This window comes from Wolffia australiana, chromosome 20, assembly GCF_029677425.1.
Source record: "Wolffia australiana isolate 7733 chromosome 20, ASM2967742v1".
NCBI lineage: Eukaryota > Viridiplantae > Streptophyta > Magnoliopsida > Alismatales > Araceae > Wolffia > Wolffia australiana.
The window spans coordinates 7,312,321-7,332,051 of NC_135854.1; positions in this window are offsets into that span (position 1 = coordinate 7,312,321).

A 19,731-nucleotide genomic window follows, 5' to 3' on the forward strand; every position below is an offset into this window, starting at 1 on the left:
ATGCCTCACAAATGTCCAGGATATGCTCCAAAAGAAGCTCGTAAGGCGTTTGTGCACCACATACTCACCATTGGGGAGTTTTATTTACGCCAAGTATGGCGAGTGGGCCCATCGAGAGGTTGATATTCGGGGTCCTTGGCGATGGCAGACGTGGCAGCGCCACTGGCTTTAGCTTGCCCAGATCACTCGCTGGCACATTGGATGAGGAGAGATTAGCGTCTGGTTCGACACCTGGCATGCTGATGAACCACTCGCGCACGATCCACAATTTGTCCCACATGAAGTGCGACTAACAGTAGCTGCTTATGGGTAACACGCAACACCTACTAGAGCAGCATGGCCTCCCTTCAGATACGTTACCTGAGGTCCAAAGTACCTCAATCGGGTCTAATCACGACTTTGCCATTTGGACGCTTACACCCGGTGGAGCATACTCATGCAAATCTTCATGGGAGCATTTCCGTGAGAAATCCCTCATCCAGCACTGGGGTCGCCGCATCTGGCATCTGGCGATCCTTCCTCGAGTCTCCTTTTTCCTCTGAAGACTCTTGCATCACGGCCTACCGACCGATGATTGAGTGATCGGTATAGGCTACTCTCTCAGCTCTCGCTACCACTATTGTCCAACAACCCCCCATACTGAGACCATGGATCATCTTTTCTTTCATAGTGAGACATCACTTGAATGCTGGCGCCAAATCACAGACCATTGGCGTCCACTATCTCATGCTACACTGACCCTGTTCGAGAGTTTTGGCAGGGTGTTTCTCTCGCCAACATACTCTAAACAGAGCCCCATTCTATACATCACCATAGCTTATCTGCTATGGGAGATGTGGAAAGGGCGAAACTCTTCTCGTTTTGCAAGATCGCCCATGCGCCCCGTGGATATCATGCGGCAAGTCAAGATGTGGATCAGGCGCATCCACCACCTCATTCCCCCTCAAGCCGGCAAATCAGCATTCGCATGTGACCTCCTCCGCCCCTGGGGCATTCCGGTGACCCCGACCCCTACACGCATTCAGTACCGGGTTGTTTATTGGCTGCCACCGCCAATAGGCATCCTTAAATTGAATGTAGATGGTGCGGCCAAAGGGAACCCGGGGCCAGCTGGAGGGGGGGGGGATCCTCCGGGACCATACAAGGAGCATTCTTTTTGCTTTTTCTTCTTTCTACGACACAGACTAATACAGTAGCCGAAGCTATGGCGATACGTGATGGTCTACTCCTCTGTGAGGAACGAAACCTTCACAATATTGTCGTAGAATCGGACTCACAGGTGTTAGTTGACATGCTTCGTGTAGGTACATGCTCCTAGTGGTGGCTTCATCGTGTATGGCAAGACATCATGCAGTGCCATCCTCGCACAACCAGCTTTCGACATCAGCGGCGAGAGGGCAACCAGACAGCAGATGCCCTCGCCAACCACGTGGTACATGTACGAACCCCTTCTTCCCTCTTTCTTTCTTGGCAGGCACTTCCTCCGACACCTAGGGGCTGTTATCGCGTCAATCGTCTCGACATACCGACCCTCCGTACGCATCGTATCCTCGCGACGGCACACCCGAGGGATTGGAGGATTGCGTGGAACCCTAGAGCTGGAGGGATGACCTGCGCCCACCTCGGCTGAAGATCTCGCCATGTACTACATTGATACCATTTGACGGAGGCGAGAACATCTCCACAATTACTCCATCATCGTCATCGCTGGGGGCTCCGGTGGGACGTCGACACGAACACATCTCCGAGCACGTGCCAGGTATCACATATGTATCTTTTCATTTTCTGAACATGGGCGTGGATGAGTGGGATCCGAGTGTAATTGGGATATTTATACTTGGTCCACGCCTATAAACACTTATAAACACTCCACTTATATATAAAATCCCCCTAGGTGGCATCAAGGGCACAGCTGGATCGGTCTTCAAGCACAACCGTCAGGTTGGCAGTACCCGGCACCATGTTTTTTGCCATTTAAAAAAAAAACATGGCTCACCCGCACAACTCGTTGTGAAGCGATGCGTCACTATCGCGCATCCCATGCATGTACGCGACGCTAGGTTCTCGCGCATGCGTTCTCGACGGCCCCCGCGCCCAGCATGTGCGGGCCTTCCTTGATCCACTGTGCTTGAGCACTGATGGGCATGCGCATCCTAAGGGCAATGGCCTGAAATATTAGGGTCGGGTTTCACCACCCGCACTGCGTGTTCGTAGTAACATTGCATAACCTTTGGTTGAAAAGGGTAACCTTCGCTCCACTCCTAAAGTCACACCTTCAGATAACATCTTCATTCTTCTTCTGATTTTCTTCATTCGCTGTTCATTTACCTCATAACATGACCTCTGAACCTTTTCGTGTTCGGAAGCATTAGCTGTTAGGCATGACTTTAGGAGCAATTTATGAGCAAAAGTGACTTTAGGTGCAACTTTAGAAGCAAAAGAAAAGAACTACATCTTCAATCATCTTCAAGAATGTTACGAAGTCAATTGTGAAAGTCTTCAAAAGGCTGTAGGACTTGAGTCAACTATGGACTTTTATGGCAATGAAATAATTCTTATCCATTATAAGAGGTGCGGCTTTAGGAGCGGAGCAGAAGCAATAAAGCGGAATAAATATCTCCAATCATATTATTACAAAATTTATTTTAAAATTTTAAAAATCTAAAGTAAAATTATAAAAAGTGAAGCTCTACAGCCTATATCTTCCATCATCATAACCAGCTATCGGCTTAACCCTATCTATTCTTTTTTTTCATGATTTTGACATTAAATAAAAATAGAAGGATAACCAAATTTGGTCAGTTGTTGTTCTTCAATCAAATAATATGAAAGAAGCTGATAGAACTGGGCAAGGAGGTGCTTACGGCATTGGCCTACTTTGATAGGCTTAGCATTGCAAGCCTTTGGAGTAGAGAGCTTGCCGTTTGTTTCTATTACAGTCACGAGCTTGTTGTAGTTGGTCCTAAGGGAGAACCTTGCTGCTTACTTGCTATATCCCTGCGTCCTTGCATCTTTCTGGAAGAACAAAAGGAACCTCCCCCTCTCCCCAGGGACCGACAGTATGGAGTATAGCCAAGTGGTATGGCAACGATTTTTGGTACCGACATTTAAAGGTTCAAATAATTTTACTCCAGATTATGAACACCCGATCGGATATGTCAAGAGCGACTTAACGACTACAGGTAAACTTGGTTCTACCAAAATGGAAATCTCAAATTTGAAAACCGGGAGAACATACAAGGTCTTGAGTCTACAAAATCACTTTTTGAGTCGACCATTTCTTGGTTTCTAGTGTGGAGTCTATTCGTCAATCGCCGACACAAGGAAACAGCAAGCTCCTTGCATCAACTATGACATTTTGAGTTTTCGGTTTTTGGGTTTCAGGTAAAATCAAATGCTAGGAGTTTTGAAGACAGCTTTCTCGGTATGAGGCTTTAACCGATTGAGAATGAAATTGAGTTAGCAAGGGAAAGGGAAGACATGTAAGGAGCTAGCAAGTCTTGGTGTGAGGCTTCACCGATTGAGAAGGGGAAGACATGTAAGGAGCTTGCAAGTCTTGGGTGTGAGGCTTCGCCGATTGAGAACACCACTCCCTTAGATAGAGTTACAGAGTTACAAACAACAATAAAACCAGAACGAGTTGACACTCAAGGCCTCCGCGTCGAGGGCACCTGGAGCTACGATTTAAGAAAAACTGGTTCTGATATTTTCTTTCATCGGTTTTTGGAGTTTCAAATCCGTGCAGCCAAAAACAGAAGGGTCTAAATGTACACACTATTTCTTCTCATCACCGCAGAGAGGAATGGTATCAACTAGGGCACTATTTTCGCCACTAGCCACTCGCTCGCCGACCGCTCGGGCTCCGCGTTTCAAGTTCCTTATCCTAATTGTCTCCTCTGCTCTACCATTAACACATCTTCTTCTTAACACTTTGTGTTACCGCCAATCGTAAACTCGTGCCTATTGCTCCAGCCTCTCACTGTAATAGCTTGCTTCTCAGTTGGCTCGCACCTCAGGTGGTGCCACTAAGCCAGAGTGGGCTGAGCAGTCGGCCTATGTATCCGATTCGCACTGAAGGACTTAGTCTCCATATCATGAGTCCTACACACAGACATGCCCCACAGTTAGCATGCAGGCCTCTGTGTAGGAATGCTGCATACTTTGGGCCTTACACAGCGCGATACACAATATCATGTACTTCATCAACTATGCAATTCTCCGCAACCCTAGGAGGAGGTGTATTCATTGCCATATGCAACGACTTCAAGGTAGCTTGAACAATGATGTTCAGCACGTGTGCAGCACATAGAACATGTAAATCCACTATGAAACTGTCATTGACCGGCTTGATCTCCTTTGCAAGTAATGATATCATCTGTATGTTGATTGATGCATTGTTCACAGTGATAGAGCCAACTTACATTAAAAATAGAGAGTTTTGTAATAAAGTAATATACTGCATAATGAAGTTTGATGGGTTGTCGCCGATCTTCTGATGTAACACGATGAGTGCCGGGATTGGATGGCTCATGTTACAACACAGATTAACGATCAAGGAAGGAAATGCTTTCAAATGATGTAGTATTTTGAGTAAAATCAATGAGAAATGTTATGACACCCTGATGATTAGGTGGTCCATCAACTAAAGGATCGAGAGTGGACCGGTTCAGCCGGACTCCCAATGACCCGTTAGGATCAGCTAGACGTCTACGTAATGAGGGGTAGGACGTGCCCACAGGCGTCCACGACCTCTATTTATAGGTGATCTAACGGTTCTCACAAAAAAACCCTACCTCCCAACACAAGGTGTCTAATCCTAATAAATCGTTGGTAAAATCTGGGCAGAGGAGCAAGTCGCAGAGACGGCACTAAAAGAAGTAATAATACCATACTTTATAAGGGGGGGGGATGGTAGAACCTAGTGGGATCTCTTATCCAACGTTCTCTTGGTGGTGACTCGAAGAGGCGATTGCCCAAAATGTATGCAGGAAGATGGCGAGCAGGAGACTGGCGTGCTTCTTGTAGGCCATTCGTTGTTGGAGAGGGCATTTTATTGAATCTCTACGAGGTCCTAACAAAGCTCCAATAAACTCCAAGAAACTCCAATAAAGGGTGTTTTCTTGAATCTGCTTCAACAAGCTCCAAGAAATATCCAAGAAAATGTCTTTTCTTGAGTATGCTCCAAGAAGCTCAAAGAAAACTCCAAGAAGCTTCAAGAAAGCTTTAAATGATGGCCTTTTTCTTGAATCTGCTCCACTAATATTCAACAGAACTCCAAGAGAGGGCCTTTTCTTGAATATGCTCCAAGAAGCTCCAAGAAAACCTCAGGAAGCTCCAAGAAAACTTCAAGAGAAGGCCTTTCTTGAATCTCCTCCAAGAAGCTCCAAGAAAACTCCAAGAAGCTCCAAGAAAGGTCCAAGAATGGCGTTATTGGAAAGTCGTCCACCCAAGAAAAGGTTTCTTGGTGAAACAAGGCAGAAGCGGCTGGGATAGGGCGGCAGTGCCAACGGCGGTGGTGACGATGGTGATCTCAAGAACAGTCCAAGAAGAGGGTTCTTGGCACTTCTTGAATCAGATCCAAATCAAGAAACTTACCTTCTTGATGTAGACCTTCAAGAACAGCTACAGGACGCGGTAGCTACGGCTCCTCCACGGGATTCTCAATGTGGGTAGGGCATCGTGGTAGTCGATCCCATGATCTATGCTAGGCTAGAAAATTGTAATGATAATCTCCCAAAGGGAGGATGCGGGAGCCCAGTCAAAATGAACTTTCACTTTTTTCAACTAAACTCCAAGGCTTTCTTTGGGCAAACCATCCCTTTATATAGGGGAGGAAGGATACCCAAGTGGGCCGAAATAGGGCAAAACCATCTCGTGATGTGGTTTCCCCTAAAACTTACATCAAACAATGTCAAAGAAAATTACAACGGACGAGGCCAAAACACGCCGGCCCAATCCAAATTGTTCAGAAAATAGAGGTACAAGAAATAAATGCATAGCCCACAGTGATTGGTGACGTAGGCTGATAGCGAACTAAGTCACTAAGAGTAAAGGTGGGATAGATCCCCCACTCAGGTGGGATACCCAAGACATAGACATTGTCGTCAATCTTTCAGACTATCGGGAAAGGCCTGGTGCTACAAGCATGGAGCTCTGTAGCGACCCCTAGAGAATCTCTCTCAGGCCCCAATCTGACCATAACTAGTTCATCCCCGAAAGTTCAGTGGACCGACGTCCTAGATCAGCAAATGCCTTTATATTTCTCATTTTGATGCAATGCAAGAATACATGAAATGATGCATGCTCCTACAGGCTAATGCATATGCATGGCCTAACTCTGAAGTGTTAGTATGACTACCTATATGAATGTGATCTAGCGACTACGAAGTACTTGACCATAGTCTACTTCGAACAACGCCCAAATAAAACAGTTCGCCATCGGGGTAGATAGGGAACTCGATCTCTTGAATGTTTAGATTCTATGACACTGGATGACAACCCACGCTAGAACATAATATGTTCCCTACTGCACTATTAAGGATCTTGTGTGTTGGAGCAGGGATCAGGCAGCTCGTCGTGAGTTGACGCGATAATGCGGTCAAGTGAGTCCGTGTGGAGACAACTTTAAGATAATAGGGAAGGGCATCCGGAGGGGCGAACTGGAGGGCCGGTGGTGGTTCTGGCTATGGGGCAGGTCCATGTGATCCTGGTGGCGCGATCAGAACAAGACTTCCCTGATGGCAGCATGGTGTTTGGGGTTTTGGTCGCAAAATGATGCGACGACATTGTAGACATAGCCCGCGTGGGCCGATATCGTGTGCCCATGCAAGGGCACTGAAAATTGGAGACCTTCCATCAGATCGGAGCTCAGAGATCTTGTCGTGGGTACATGCGACACTACCGAAGAAGAAATCCTCGTGATGGAAGTCTCAGTGGCCCGTAGAAGGGCAAGACTAATACCATACTGCAAATCTGGTGGTCGCACCAGTGATGAGGCGAGCTGTTGTATCAGAATAGTAACCAAAATATGAGCTCCCTCTAAAGAGATGGGGCTCAGGTAATTCCTCGCAGACGGAGGCGACGGTACTATAATACAAGACCGAGAGGGGGCGGTCTCAAGGGCCTTCGATCAACGTGAAAGAAAATTACAACGGACGAGCCCAAAACACAGTGGCCCAATCTGAAACTGTTCCCAAAATAGAAATACAATAAATAAATGCATAGCCCACAAACATTGACGGCGTCGAGTACTTGAGCGAGGGTCGTGGACGTTGGCTTGAGCTGCGCAATGAGGTCTGATGGTGTTCCGTGGCTTGGTTAGTGCGATGGTCCCCCATCACCTTCGTCCTCAACCTGAAGTCATCCAATGCTTGGAACAAAATTATGCTCATATTCTCATCATCATGTTTCCCCACGAGCTCGTGTATTGCAAGCACACGTACACATAGTTCCTATCGGTTGTTCACCCAATGAACCGTGATGCCGCAAAGACCACATGAATTCTCAATAGTCCACTCATTGATTGTCAATGAGACTTTGGGGACATTTGATAATAAGTCTATGAGCCTTCCCTTCATGACCTTGTATAGCTTCTATTTTGCAGCCTTTATTGCCTTCAATCATGGCGGGTCAACTATCATCTCAGCAGCGTACTTCCACATAATCTTGAATCCCACATTGTCCACGATGGCCCATGGGGAGTCCGTGAGACAAAAAATTGTGCTATGATTTCCTTCATCTTCTCTAGTGTCTTCATGACTACACCGCCCTTCCCAGAGAATGCCTCATCTATCGTCTGTTGATCAGAAGGAATGCCCTTCTACTTACCATATACTCTACCATGACTGAACTGCAAATGCATCTAGAATATGTTTGTCGACCCGTCTTGCCACCTCTTCAACCTATTTTGTAGTCAGTCAACTTTTTAGTCGCGGCATAATAGGCACACCCATATGCTTGACCCAACCTCTGTGAAATGTCTCAATATTTCTGCCTTCCCTTTGCGTTTGGTATGTGGAGTCCCAACCAATGATAGAAAGGTTTCCTGAACATCGCCTGTCGATGACTCTCCTACCAAGTCAACGCACACATCGGCACATGGAAATTCCATGGACGACTAGTTCATAGAGAAGATATAAACTCTGCTCAGCTCATTTAAAAATCCAAAATATTGTATTGAGCTTCATTCTAAAAATGCTCATTCAGTCAAATTTGAAAATAACCTCATTTACCTACATTCAAACATTCATATGACACAACATAAAGTAAACATTGAATAAGTCTCCATGAAAGGAACAATAAGAGACAATAAAAATTCATACACATTCAATAAATAAGCTGAACCTTGTGAAGATATGATATGAACGGTGACAACTACAGGTGAGTTAGGAGGGAAGGAGGGAAAAAAACTAAATTTCATTTGCATCCACTACCAAAATTAAAACAACAGGCAATAATGCTAGAAATGAGGTTAATTTTTTAAATATTTAAGTCTTCTTCTTATATTTGTCCTCTAGGATATCAGATCAGCCTACAAGGCCGTGTGTTATCCACAAGCTGCAGGGAAGCAACAGAAACAAGATCTAATAAATAAACTAAAGCAGGTCCAATATCGGAAAAAAAAAAGATTTCAAATGTTGCGTTAACCTTGGTGATTAAACTTTATAATCACAGTTAGTGATGGTGGACTCTTTATTCACCTGTTCAGACATTAGTCCGTATAGCAACAAAGAAAATTAAAAGTAAGTTATTTACCTGCTTGACTTTAATAAGTGTTCATTGTGATGTCACCAACGTGGCCGTTCCCTTCCAATGTGGCGACTTTGCACCTACTCTATATCAACCCTGTACAGATATGCGGAAGGAACCATAAAATAATCCATTAAATAAACCTGACTAGAATTGAATGAAGAAAGGAAAACCCTACACGAAAGCCCTCTTGCATTTGGTACGTTTTAATGATTGCCAAGAAAAATACTGCAAAATAATAAATTAGGTTGGTAGATAGCCCACTGTGGTTTATTATAATTATTACGATAGCTTGACAAGACAATCATTAAAAAATGGGTTAGCTTTTGTATTTTGTGATTACATTTGTATGTTCCTCTTCATAACATGATTCTGAGTCTTGGTTCTTACTGTGTGAAGAGAAATGAGATACAAAAAGTGTGAAGTGTTCGATCATGATTCTGCACTATTCTTTTATGAACTATTTATACTAATGATTGATCTTATAGATGTTAAATCCAAGCTCCTCGATCTGTGAAGTCCATGTTTAATCGATCCGCCTTTTTCATTTCCTTTCTTCTTGTTACACAAACAAGAAGGTTTAAATGAGATACAGAAAGTGTGAAGTGGCATTCAATCATAACTCTACAGTATACTTTGATGCACTATTAATACTTATAGTTGATATTATAGATATTAAAACCACACAGCTAGATCTTTCAAGGCCATGTTTAATGAAATTACTAAATTTGCTGAGGCGTGCGGTAGGTTTGCTTGTCAAAATCATATATCCACCTTGTTCTTGTCTGTTCCTCTTGTTTCACAAGCAAGAGGCTTTAAATCATGGAGTCGGTGGGGAAAAAATCTAAACAAGGAGCTATAAAAGACCTTTCTAAACTCCTCATCTACATGTTGAATGCATTTTAGGGAAAGATATTGGAAGAATTTGGACCATAGTGTATCTATTTAAAGGAATTTTTTTGGCACCATAGCGTTGCCCTATACGGAGACATCTCCTCGGTTGAAATGTGAAATGGCATTGTGTGAATTGACATTACAGCTCAATTTTTTCAAAAACCCTGAGCATGTTTTTAACGATGAGAATCTTCTCCAAAAATTAACCTCGGTTCGAGTTTTTTTAGTGAAACTTACTCTCAAATAATGTCAAAATACATATCTATATAAAACATCATTGAGAGCTAATCATACCACAGATTTGGTGGAGACACTGTGTTGACTTTTATTTCCAGAAATAGAAATAAAAATTACTTTATTACAACCAAATATGAATATTTTTCTATTCTAATCTTCGGAACCTTTTTCTTACAGATACGGATGCCTAGAAACGGAAGAAATTGAAAATTTTAACCCACTCTACGACGAAGTCTTGGAAGAAGAACAAGAAGACGTAAAACGAAGAAGAAGGAGAATAAGAAGAAGAATAAGCAGAAGAAGAAAAAGAAGAAGCAAACAAAGAAAAAGAAGAAGAAGAAGAAGAAGGAGAAGAAGAAGGAGAAGAAAAAGGAGAAGAACAAGAAGGAGAAGAAAAAGGAGAAGAAGAAGAAAAAGAAGAAGAAGAAGAAGGAGGAGGAGGAGGAGGAGGAGGAGAAGAAACAGGAGAAGAAGAAGGAGAAGAAACAGGAGAAGAAGAAGAAGAAGGAGAAGAAGGAGAAGAAGAAGAAAAAGAACAAGAAGGAGAAGAAACAGGAGAAGAAGAAGAAGACGAAGAAGAAGAAGAAGAAGAAGAAGAAGAAGAAGAACAAAAAGGAAAAGAAGAAGAAGAAGAAGAAGAAGAAGAAGAAGAAGAAGAATAAGAAGGAGAAGAAGGAGGAGGAGGAGGAGGAGGAGGAGGAGGAGGAGGAGGAGGAGGAGAAGAAGAAGAAGAAGAAGAAGAAGAAGAAGAAGAAGAAGAAGAAGAAGAAGAAGAAGAAGAAGAAGAAGAAGAAGAAGAAGAAGAAGAAGAAGAAGAAGAAGAAGAAGAAGAAGAAGAAGAAGAAGAAGAAGAAGAAGAAGAAGACGAACAAGAAGAAGAACAACAAAAAGAAGAAGAAGAAGAAGAAGGAGGAGGAGGAGAAGAAGAAGAGAAAGAAGAAGTAGGAGAAGAAGAAGAGAAAGAATAAGAAGAAGAAGAGGATGAAGAGGAAGAGGAAGAGGAAGAAGAAGAAGGATAAGAAGGAGAAGAAGAAGAAGAAGAAGAAGAAGAAGAAGAAGAAGAAGAAGAAGAAAAAGAACAAGAGGAGCAAGAAGAAGAAGAAGCAGAAGCAGAAGAAGAAAAAAAAGAACAAGAGGAGCAAGAAGAAGAAGAAGCAGAAGCAGAAGAAGAAGAAGAAGAGGAAGAAGAAGCATAAGCAGAAGAAGAAGAAGAAGAAGAAGAAGAAAAAGAACAAGAGGAGCAAGAAGAAGAAGCAGAAGAAGAAGAAGAAGAAGAGGAAGAAGAAGCATAAGCAGAAGAAGAAGAAGAAGAAGAAGAAGAGGAATAAGAAGAGAAGGAAGAGGAAGAGGAAGAGGACAATGCCGTCTCCACACGTCATCGGTAATGACAATGCCGTCTGGTGATGGGGACGTGACGGGATGACACACGGAGGGATGAATGGTGCAAACGCAATGGTTTTTCCCAACATTCTTGGACACGTGACGAGACGTTGACATGATGAAAGTTTCATCATCTGTTCCATCACCAATGTTTTCTTGTGTCACTGGTGATGATGACGCTGTCCGGTGATGGGGACGTGATGGGACGCCACAAGGAGGGACATGTGACACGAACGCGATGGTTTTTTCCCAGCATACTTGGACGGGTGACGCGACGTTGATGTGACGAAAGTATTGTAATCTGTTCCATCACCAATGTTTTCTCGCGCCACTAGTGACGATGATGTTGTTTAGTGATGGGGACATGACGGGATGCCACACGAAGGAATGCGTGGTGCGAGCACGATGATTTTTTTCCAACATACTTGGACGCATGACGTTGATGTTACAAAATTTTCATCATCCATTTCATTACCGATGTTTTTTTGCATCCCTAGTGACGATGACGCCATCTGGTGATGGGGATGTGGTGAGATGCCACACAGAGAGACATGTGATGGGAACACAGTAGTTTTTTTCCCAACATACTTGGACGTGTGACCGACGGGGACGTGACGAAAGTTTCATCACATCACCCTTCGTCAAGTTCCTCATCTGTTCCATCACGTCCAGGGCGTCACGTCCCGGACGTGCTGTTCCCTAAGGGGAAGGCCCATATTTACCCCTATGTAAGGGGGGGTACCCCTCTTAGACAAAGGAGAAAAGGAAAGAAAAAGGACTATTTTATTTTATTTTAATTTGCCATTACAAATTTGGAATTTTGAAACCCTAACGATGCAGGCGTCGCCGCTAATGTCAAAACCGCGCCGTCCGGTTGTCCACCCACACTGCTCAACCATCCGTCGGCGTCACCCGGCTGCCTGCTAATGTTTCCCAGCTGCCTGCTCTACTGCCTGCCACTGACACCTGCATTAGTCAGACAGCTTGCATGCGCCCGAGTTGCTCGCAATGCCACTGTGATGCGCTGTGCCACCACCGTGCCACGCCACCGTCAACCGCACTGTTCCGCTACAACCACATTGTGATGTATCAACTCTGTATTGGTATCCGCACCATCATCCCACACTATTGCCACCCGAGTTGTTGTTGTAGGCCGTCCACATCCTCAACGAGTCAGCCACCGGCTCCCGTTATTGTTGGCACTAGCGAAAGCATTGCAACTAATCTGATACACTCTACACGTCTACCCATTTATGCATTGTTATTTCCTTCAGTACCTCCCGTGCACAGCTCCACGGCTGGGGTTAGGAGAGGTCTAGATAGGATTAACATTCTAAGGGGTAGAATTTCAACCAATACATCCTTTGTTGGACTTGTCGAGGGTGTGTGCTCTAATGGCAGTAATCACGTTCATGCTGTCAGTCTTCAACTTGACGTCATGTCATTGGGAGCCTAGTGGCATACGCAACCCGCTTACGGTGATTTATCAGTTGCATGTGTCTTTCAACACCAGGTTTATACTTCTGGTTGACTTTTGCATGCACATACACATCATCATCCACTTGCATTACATTCACCCAATTGACATTGGATTGGATGATCAATCCCCTTCTTTCATTCCACATCAAGAACCCAACAAAGAGGAGATTGGAAGATTGTAGAATGTAGTTGAAATAACAAAACATTCTTCATTGAGATCCAGCTTACCTGTGAAGTTTTAACCTTGAACTAAGAACACCTCCTCAGTATGCCTCCACATCTTAATAAGATTCCAAAAAGTGCTGATGGAAGATTGGAAGATTGCATAAGAGAAGAGTGCAAAGAGGAAGAATAAAGAGATCAAAATGGTGGTCACCTAATGTTTTGAATTGAATCAAATCAGATTATTTAATCTCAGCATTGGGCTGGCTCAAACAATACAATCTGAACCCGATGCAAAAACTGAGTCCAGATCAGTATTTACCCTAGACTGATCAAGCGATATATTAGAATCTCCGATCCCTAGAAAGCCATGCAGACTTTAAATTCTCATATATGGTTAAATGTCATTGATGAAGAAATTAAATCTATTGCAGAAAATACTTTGGGGATCTCATCACATCACCCAAACGTGCGAAGCTCATTGGTTGTTAATGGGTAATATGAAAACATATAAATATTATATTTTTGCTAATTATTTATTCAATCAGAGGCCATATCGAATAATGAGACTTTGTCTCTACTTTTATCAAAAGATACTTTTATAATTATACATGCAATTTTAGCACATTTTGATATTGAGATACATCAGATGAACTTCAAGACTATGTTCCTCAACGAAGACATTGAGAAGACAATATACATGGTGCAACCAGATAATTTTGTGATTGGAGACCCAAATCCAAGGGTTTGTAAGATGAATCATTCATTTATAGTATGTACCAAGCTTCTCATGAATGGTATCACAAATTTCATCAAACCCTTATCTCCTTCAATTTTGAGATAATTTTAAATAATGAATGTGTGTACCATAAGATTAATTGAAGTAGTCATATTTTCCTTTAATTTTACATTGATGACATAAATTACTTGCCATAAATGATAAAAACTTACTTTGTAACACCAATAAATTATTGAAGTCATATTTAGATGAAGGATCTTGATAAAACCTCTTGTGATTCAGATGTATTGTGATCATTCTCAAAATATTTTAGATTTGATTCAAAAGTTAAATATTGAAAAGTCCTTAAAAGGTTTTGGCATGGAAAATTATAGACCTCTAGATACCTCAGTTGGTAAAGAAACTAACCTTAGTTTCCATTGGTGTTCAATGAATAATTTTCAATTCAAGAGATTCAAATTATCACTTATGCATAAGATATGGGAAATATTATCTATGCAAATGTTTGTACGCCTCTAGATATAGCCCATATTTTAAGTATACTTGATCAATATTTGAGTAATCCACGTATGGACCATTATAGAGCAGCCAACATAGTCATGTTATAGTTTCAAAGAATCAAATGACATATGCTCAAATATAACAAACTAGGTCACCTTAAAACGATTGCTTCATCGGATTTGGATTTTTCAGGATGCATTGAGAGAAGAAAATATACTTTGGGTTTTATTTTTATTAAGCAGGAGCTATATGCAAAAGAAGTGTGAAGAAAAACTCATAGCATCTTCCACCGTGGCAACATAGTATACAGAATCTTATGAGGCACCAAATCATGGATATTGGGAGCAGAACTTTGTCACAGCCTTGAGACTAGTTGATGCAATTAAAAGACCCCTAAAGCTCCACTGTAACAATGATATGATCCACCAGCGTGTTTATGTTTGGAGGAAGGAACGACAACGGCCCAGCCCGCTAACGTCGGCCCAGCCCAAGGTCGATCCTAATTAAGGCCTCACTCATGCGAGCAGAGGGGAGGAGAAGAAACTATCTGTGAGAACTTCCTCCCTTATCTCCTCCTAGCCTCTCCTCCTCTCCCTCTCCCTCTCCCTATGCCTCTCCGTAACATCCTCTTGTTCTCGCAGGTGGACGCGGCCAATCTGCTCGCGGAATGCTCTCCTTATCTGGCGATCCTCGCTTCCCCTCTCCCTTACCATTCCCCTCTTCTCTTACCCCAGGAACCCCTTTCACCTTCTCTACTCTCCTTTGGACAATGATATCGAATTTGAATCAATTGCATTACGATTTCGACGAATTACATTGTGAAAGTTACGATCGGGATCGTAAGATTGGTATCAGAGCCACATGCTTCACCTTCTGCCGCTACCACCATGGACACCAAATCCAAACCCGCATCTTCCGCCGGCGGTGATGATACGGCTGTGAAGGCTTTGGCCGATGCCTACGATCAGCATTTCATGCCGCTAGCCGCCTAGATGCAGCATCTCTTAGCGGCGCAACACCAGCTGTTGTCAGTATTCAGCTCCTCCAGTGACGCACCCGCTCCGATGGCTCGAAGCAGCCCGCATGGAGGGTGCTGGGGATGGCCTCCTGCCTTCCCCCCCCCCCCCCTGCCTGCTCGGGGAGAAGGCCCATTTGAAGGTAGGGACGTGCGAGGGGGGTGTGTCACCCTCATGGACCCGTGGCCTCACCCATAGGAGCACGCATTGCAGCGATCAGGACCCACTCATCATGGTGCCCCGGCTGCGTACAACTATGGAGGGCGCATGGCTTGCGCAAGGAATGACTTCCAGCCATTTGGGGATGGGCCTCGCCGACTACCGCCGGTGCATCCCCATCACGACTATGTGGGGGAGCCCTGGGGTGGAGACCGCAAGGACAAGTTCGACGCGGTGTCCAAAGCATCTTGGCTCCCTCTGCCGCGACAACCTCGATGACCTCGCCTCGAGTTCTTGGAGGGTCCACCGGATAGAGGGCGACCCTGCCTTTGCACGGCAGATCCTCCTATCTTCTTGGACGGGGATTCGGACCGCTGGCTTCGTCGCATGGAGCAATACTTTCGCTCTGTGCCAGCGGACGACGCGGAGGGCTCGCACATAGCGTCGCTGTACCTGTACGGAAAGGCCTCGGCGTGGTTCTGTTATGTTGACAACCGCGCGGGGCTCCAAGACTGGTGGGATTTCATACAGCAACTCAACCGCAGCTTTGGCATCAAGCCACAGGAGGCGTACAGCCATCTCATGCGTCTTCGGCAGACCGGAAGCATTGACGAGCTAGTGGCGTCCTTCATGGATTTTGTGGGGTACTTACCCACCCTACCAGATGACTCGACGATGCACACGCTCCATGCCACTCTCCATCCCACCCTTTAGCTGAGGTGAATTGTCTCAGACCGTGCAACACGGAGGAAATGATTAATTGTGCCTTCAAAGTGGAGGCGACCCTAGCGGAACTGCAAGCCCAAGGGACCGCCGGGTCATGTGACCACCGCGTGGGCAAGAAGGGGTACCTCCTTGCGCTCTGGCTGCCACACGGGGGGGCCCCAACAGCGGGCGTGAGAGGCCTCCCCGACCCATCTCCTCAACCTCATGGAAAAGGAGTTCATTCGCCAATGAGCACAAGGATTGTGCAATTAGTGTAGCGAGAGATTCACGCCCAGCAACTGCTGCAAGAAGGATCTGCATATCCATATCGTCACTTATCATCCTGAGGAGCCTGGTGGTGACCAAGAAGGCGAACTTGACAAGGCCTCCGAGGATGAAGACAGGGCTGACAAAGCCAACCTCAATGCAGTCCATTTGGAGTCATAGGCCGCTATGGGATGCACATCATCGCACGCTCTCCATATCTAGGGCAATATTCAAGGGAGGCTAGTCACCGTGATGATTGATACGGGGGCGTTGGCCAATTTCATTTGTTGTTGCCTCACGGAGGAGTTGGGCCTCTCATTCAGTCGTGGTCATCCCTATCATATCTGCCATGGCAACAACATCGTCACTAAAGATGACTAAAAGGTCGAGGTCATTCCCGTGGGTTTGCAAGGGTACATGGTGGTGGTTACCCTACTGCCGATGCATGACCTCAGCACGGATGTTATCCTCATGTATGTGTGGCTCCGCACCCTCAGATGGACGCATGCTCATTGTGACCTCTTCCTCCTCAAGTTCCAAGCATACGGGGTAAGGCACACCTTGGTGGGAAACCCCGAGACTAGCCACACTGGCACCACACGTCAGCGAATCAACAGGGTGCCATGAACTCTCTACATTATGTACACGTCGCCCTCCAGCCTTGTGGGAGTCTCCTCAGCCTCATCCAAAGTGCAAGCACTCTTGGAGCAATGCTTTCCACAGGTCTTCCAGCCCCCGAGCGGCCGACCCCCGCGTCGCACCTTTGACCACCAGATCATTCTCCTGCCAGGTATGGGTCCTATCAACTCTCGACCCTATCGGTATTCTCATCTCCAAAAGAACGAATTGGAGCGTCTAGTGCAGAAGCAATTGAAGTGGGCATTATTCGTGCCTCCTCCAGCCCCTACTCATACCTGGCCCTCCTCGTTGGCAAGAAAGATAATGGGTGGCGGTTTTGTGTCGACTACCGTGCCCTCAATTGGATTACAGTTCTGAACCATTTTCTGATTCCCGTGGTTGACGAGCTCCCTGAAGAATTGCAAGGCATGGCCTTCTTCTCCGAGCTCGACCTCAAGTCGGGGTATCACCAAATTTGAACGCACTCAGCCGACATTGCCAAGACTGCCATTCGCACCCATCAAGGGTACTATGAGTACCTCGTTATGCCCTTTGGATTGTCGAACGCATTGGCAACGTTCCAAGCCCTCATGAACCACATCTTTAAGCCCGTCCGTTGGAGGTTCATTTTAGTCCTTTTTATGACATTCTTATTTACAGCCGCTCCAAAGATGAGCACGTCGAGCATCTCCAACAAGTACTCCAGCTCCTTGACGCCCACTCACTCTTCGTCAACATCAAGAAGTGCTTCTTCCTCCAAGACCAGCTTGGATATTTGGGCCATTGGATATCTTTCGAGGGTGTTGCCATGGACGCCAAAAAGGTGCGTGCCGTCCGCGAGTGGCCGCCACCCTCACCCTCCGGCAACTTCTCGGATTCCTTGGGCTAGCGGGATACTATCGGTAGTTCGTCGCAGGCTACGCTGCCATTACGTGGCCTCTCACACGTCTCCTCAAGAAGGGCATGTTCGCGTGGTCATCCGAGGCCCAAGCAGCCTTCGAGAACCTGAAACATGCTCTCTCCACCGCTCCTGTACTCGTTCCCCCCGACTTTACTCACGAGTTTGTGTTGGAGACATATGTATCCAGTGCGGGCGTAGGCGTAGTGCTCATGCAATACGATCGGCCCATGGCCTATTTCAGCCAAACCCTTCCGCTGACCTCTCAGGCTTTTTCAGCCTACGAGCGCGAGCTCATGGCTATCATCTTGGCGGTGTGCAAATGGCGTCATTACCTGCTCTTTCAAACTTTCATCATCTGCACCGACCAACAAAGTCTCAATCACCTATTGGAGAACCAAGAAGTCCAAGACGACTACAATCGGTGGCTATCCAAATTATTGGGGTATCGCTTCACCATTCAGTACAAGATGGGACACGTGAAACGTGGCCGGCGGACGCCTTATCCTGTGTTCCCCCTTCCACGGAGTTCGTCCTCCAGGCCATTTCGTGGTCCCATTGGGACAACTTAAGTGCTTTCCGCCAGGATGTGTTAGAGGTTCCAACGCTCGCCCCTATCGTTGAAGCCATCAAAGCAGGCCAGGCTAATCCCCCGCTTTTTACCCTCTCTAACGAAACACTCTATGATGGCAGGGTGGTGATACCCAAGCTCTCCCACTTCATCGACATGGTGCTCAGTGAGTTTCATACACAGCCGATGGGCGGCCACGGTGGCTTCCTTAAAACCTAAAAGTGCATATCCTCCCAGTTTTGTTGGACAGGCATGAAGCGCGACATCAAGACCTTCGTCAATGTCTGCCATGTCTACCAACAAAACAAGGCATCCACGCTTGCTCCGCCAGGTCTCCTTCATCCTCTTCCAACGTTGACACGCATCTGGGAAGATATCTCCATGGACTTCATCGACGGCCTCCCCAAGTTGAACAACCTTGACTCCATCTTGGTGGTGGTGGATTGCATCAACAAGTATACCCGCTTCATCAACCTCCGCCACCCCTATTCGGCTAAGGACATCGCTGAACGTTTCACCCGCAAGGTGATACGGCTGCATGGCACCCCGAGCACCATTATCTCTGATTGGGGAAGCATATTCATGAGCACTATCTGGCAAGAGCTGCACTCCCTTCAAGGCACCCAACTCCGTCACAGCTCCGCCTACCACCCGGAGTTGGACGGCCAAACCGAGGTGCTCAACCGGAGTCTCGAAGCTTACCTCCGTTGTTTTGCAGGTGACCAACCCAAACACTGGAGTCTTTGGCTGCACTTGGCTGAACTGAGTTACAACACCTCATTCCACTCCACCATCAAGACCACTCCATTTGAAGCGGTGTATGGTCGCCCACCCCCCACTCTACTTCAAAATGGCTGCTCTTCCTCCCCCGTCGATGATGTGGACAAGCTCCTCCGTGAATGGGATGCCCACCTCAACCGTCTGCGGCACCACCTCGACCGCACCAAAGCACTCATGAAGACTTAGGCAGACAAGCATATGTGGCCGGTGGGATTCACCGTAGGCGACCAGGTCTACCTCAAGCTTCAACCTTACCGCATGCACTCCTTGGCACTCTAGCCCTTCGAGAAGCTCGCTCCTCGCTACTTTGGTCCGTATCCCATCACCCAGTTCATGGGTGCCGTCGCCTACAAGCTCGAGCTGCTGCCGGATGCAGTCTTTCACATGTCACAACTCAAGCGGGTCGCGCCTGTCAACATTATTCCCCAGCCGCTCCCCAAACATCTCACGACCGATCCAGTTTGTCAGGTCATACCCGAAAAGATCTCTGCCTTCCTTCCTTCCGCCAATGGCTGTCAGGTTCTCACCCATTGGAAGGGCCTTTCACCATCCGAAGCGACTTGGGAACAGGCTGCCA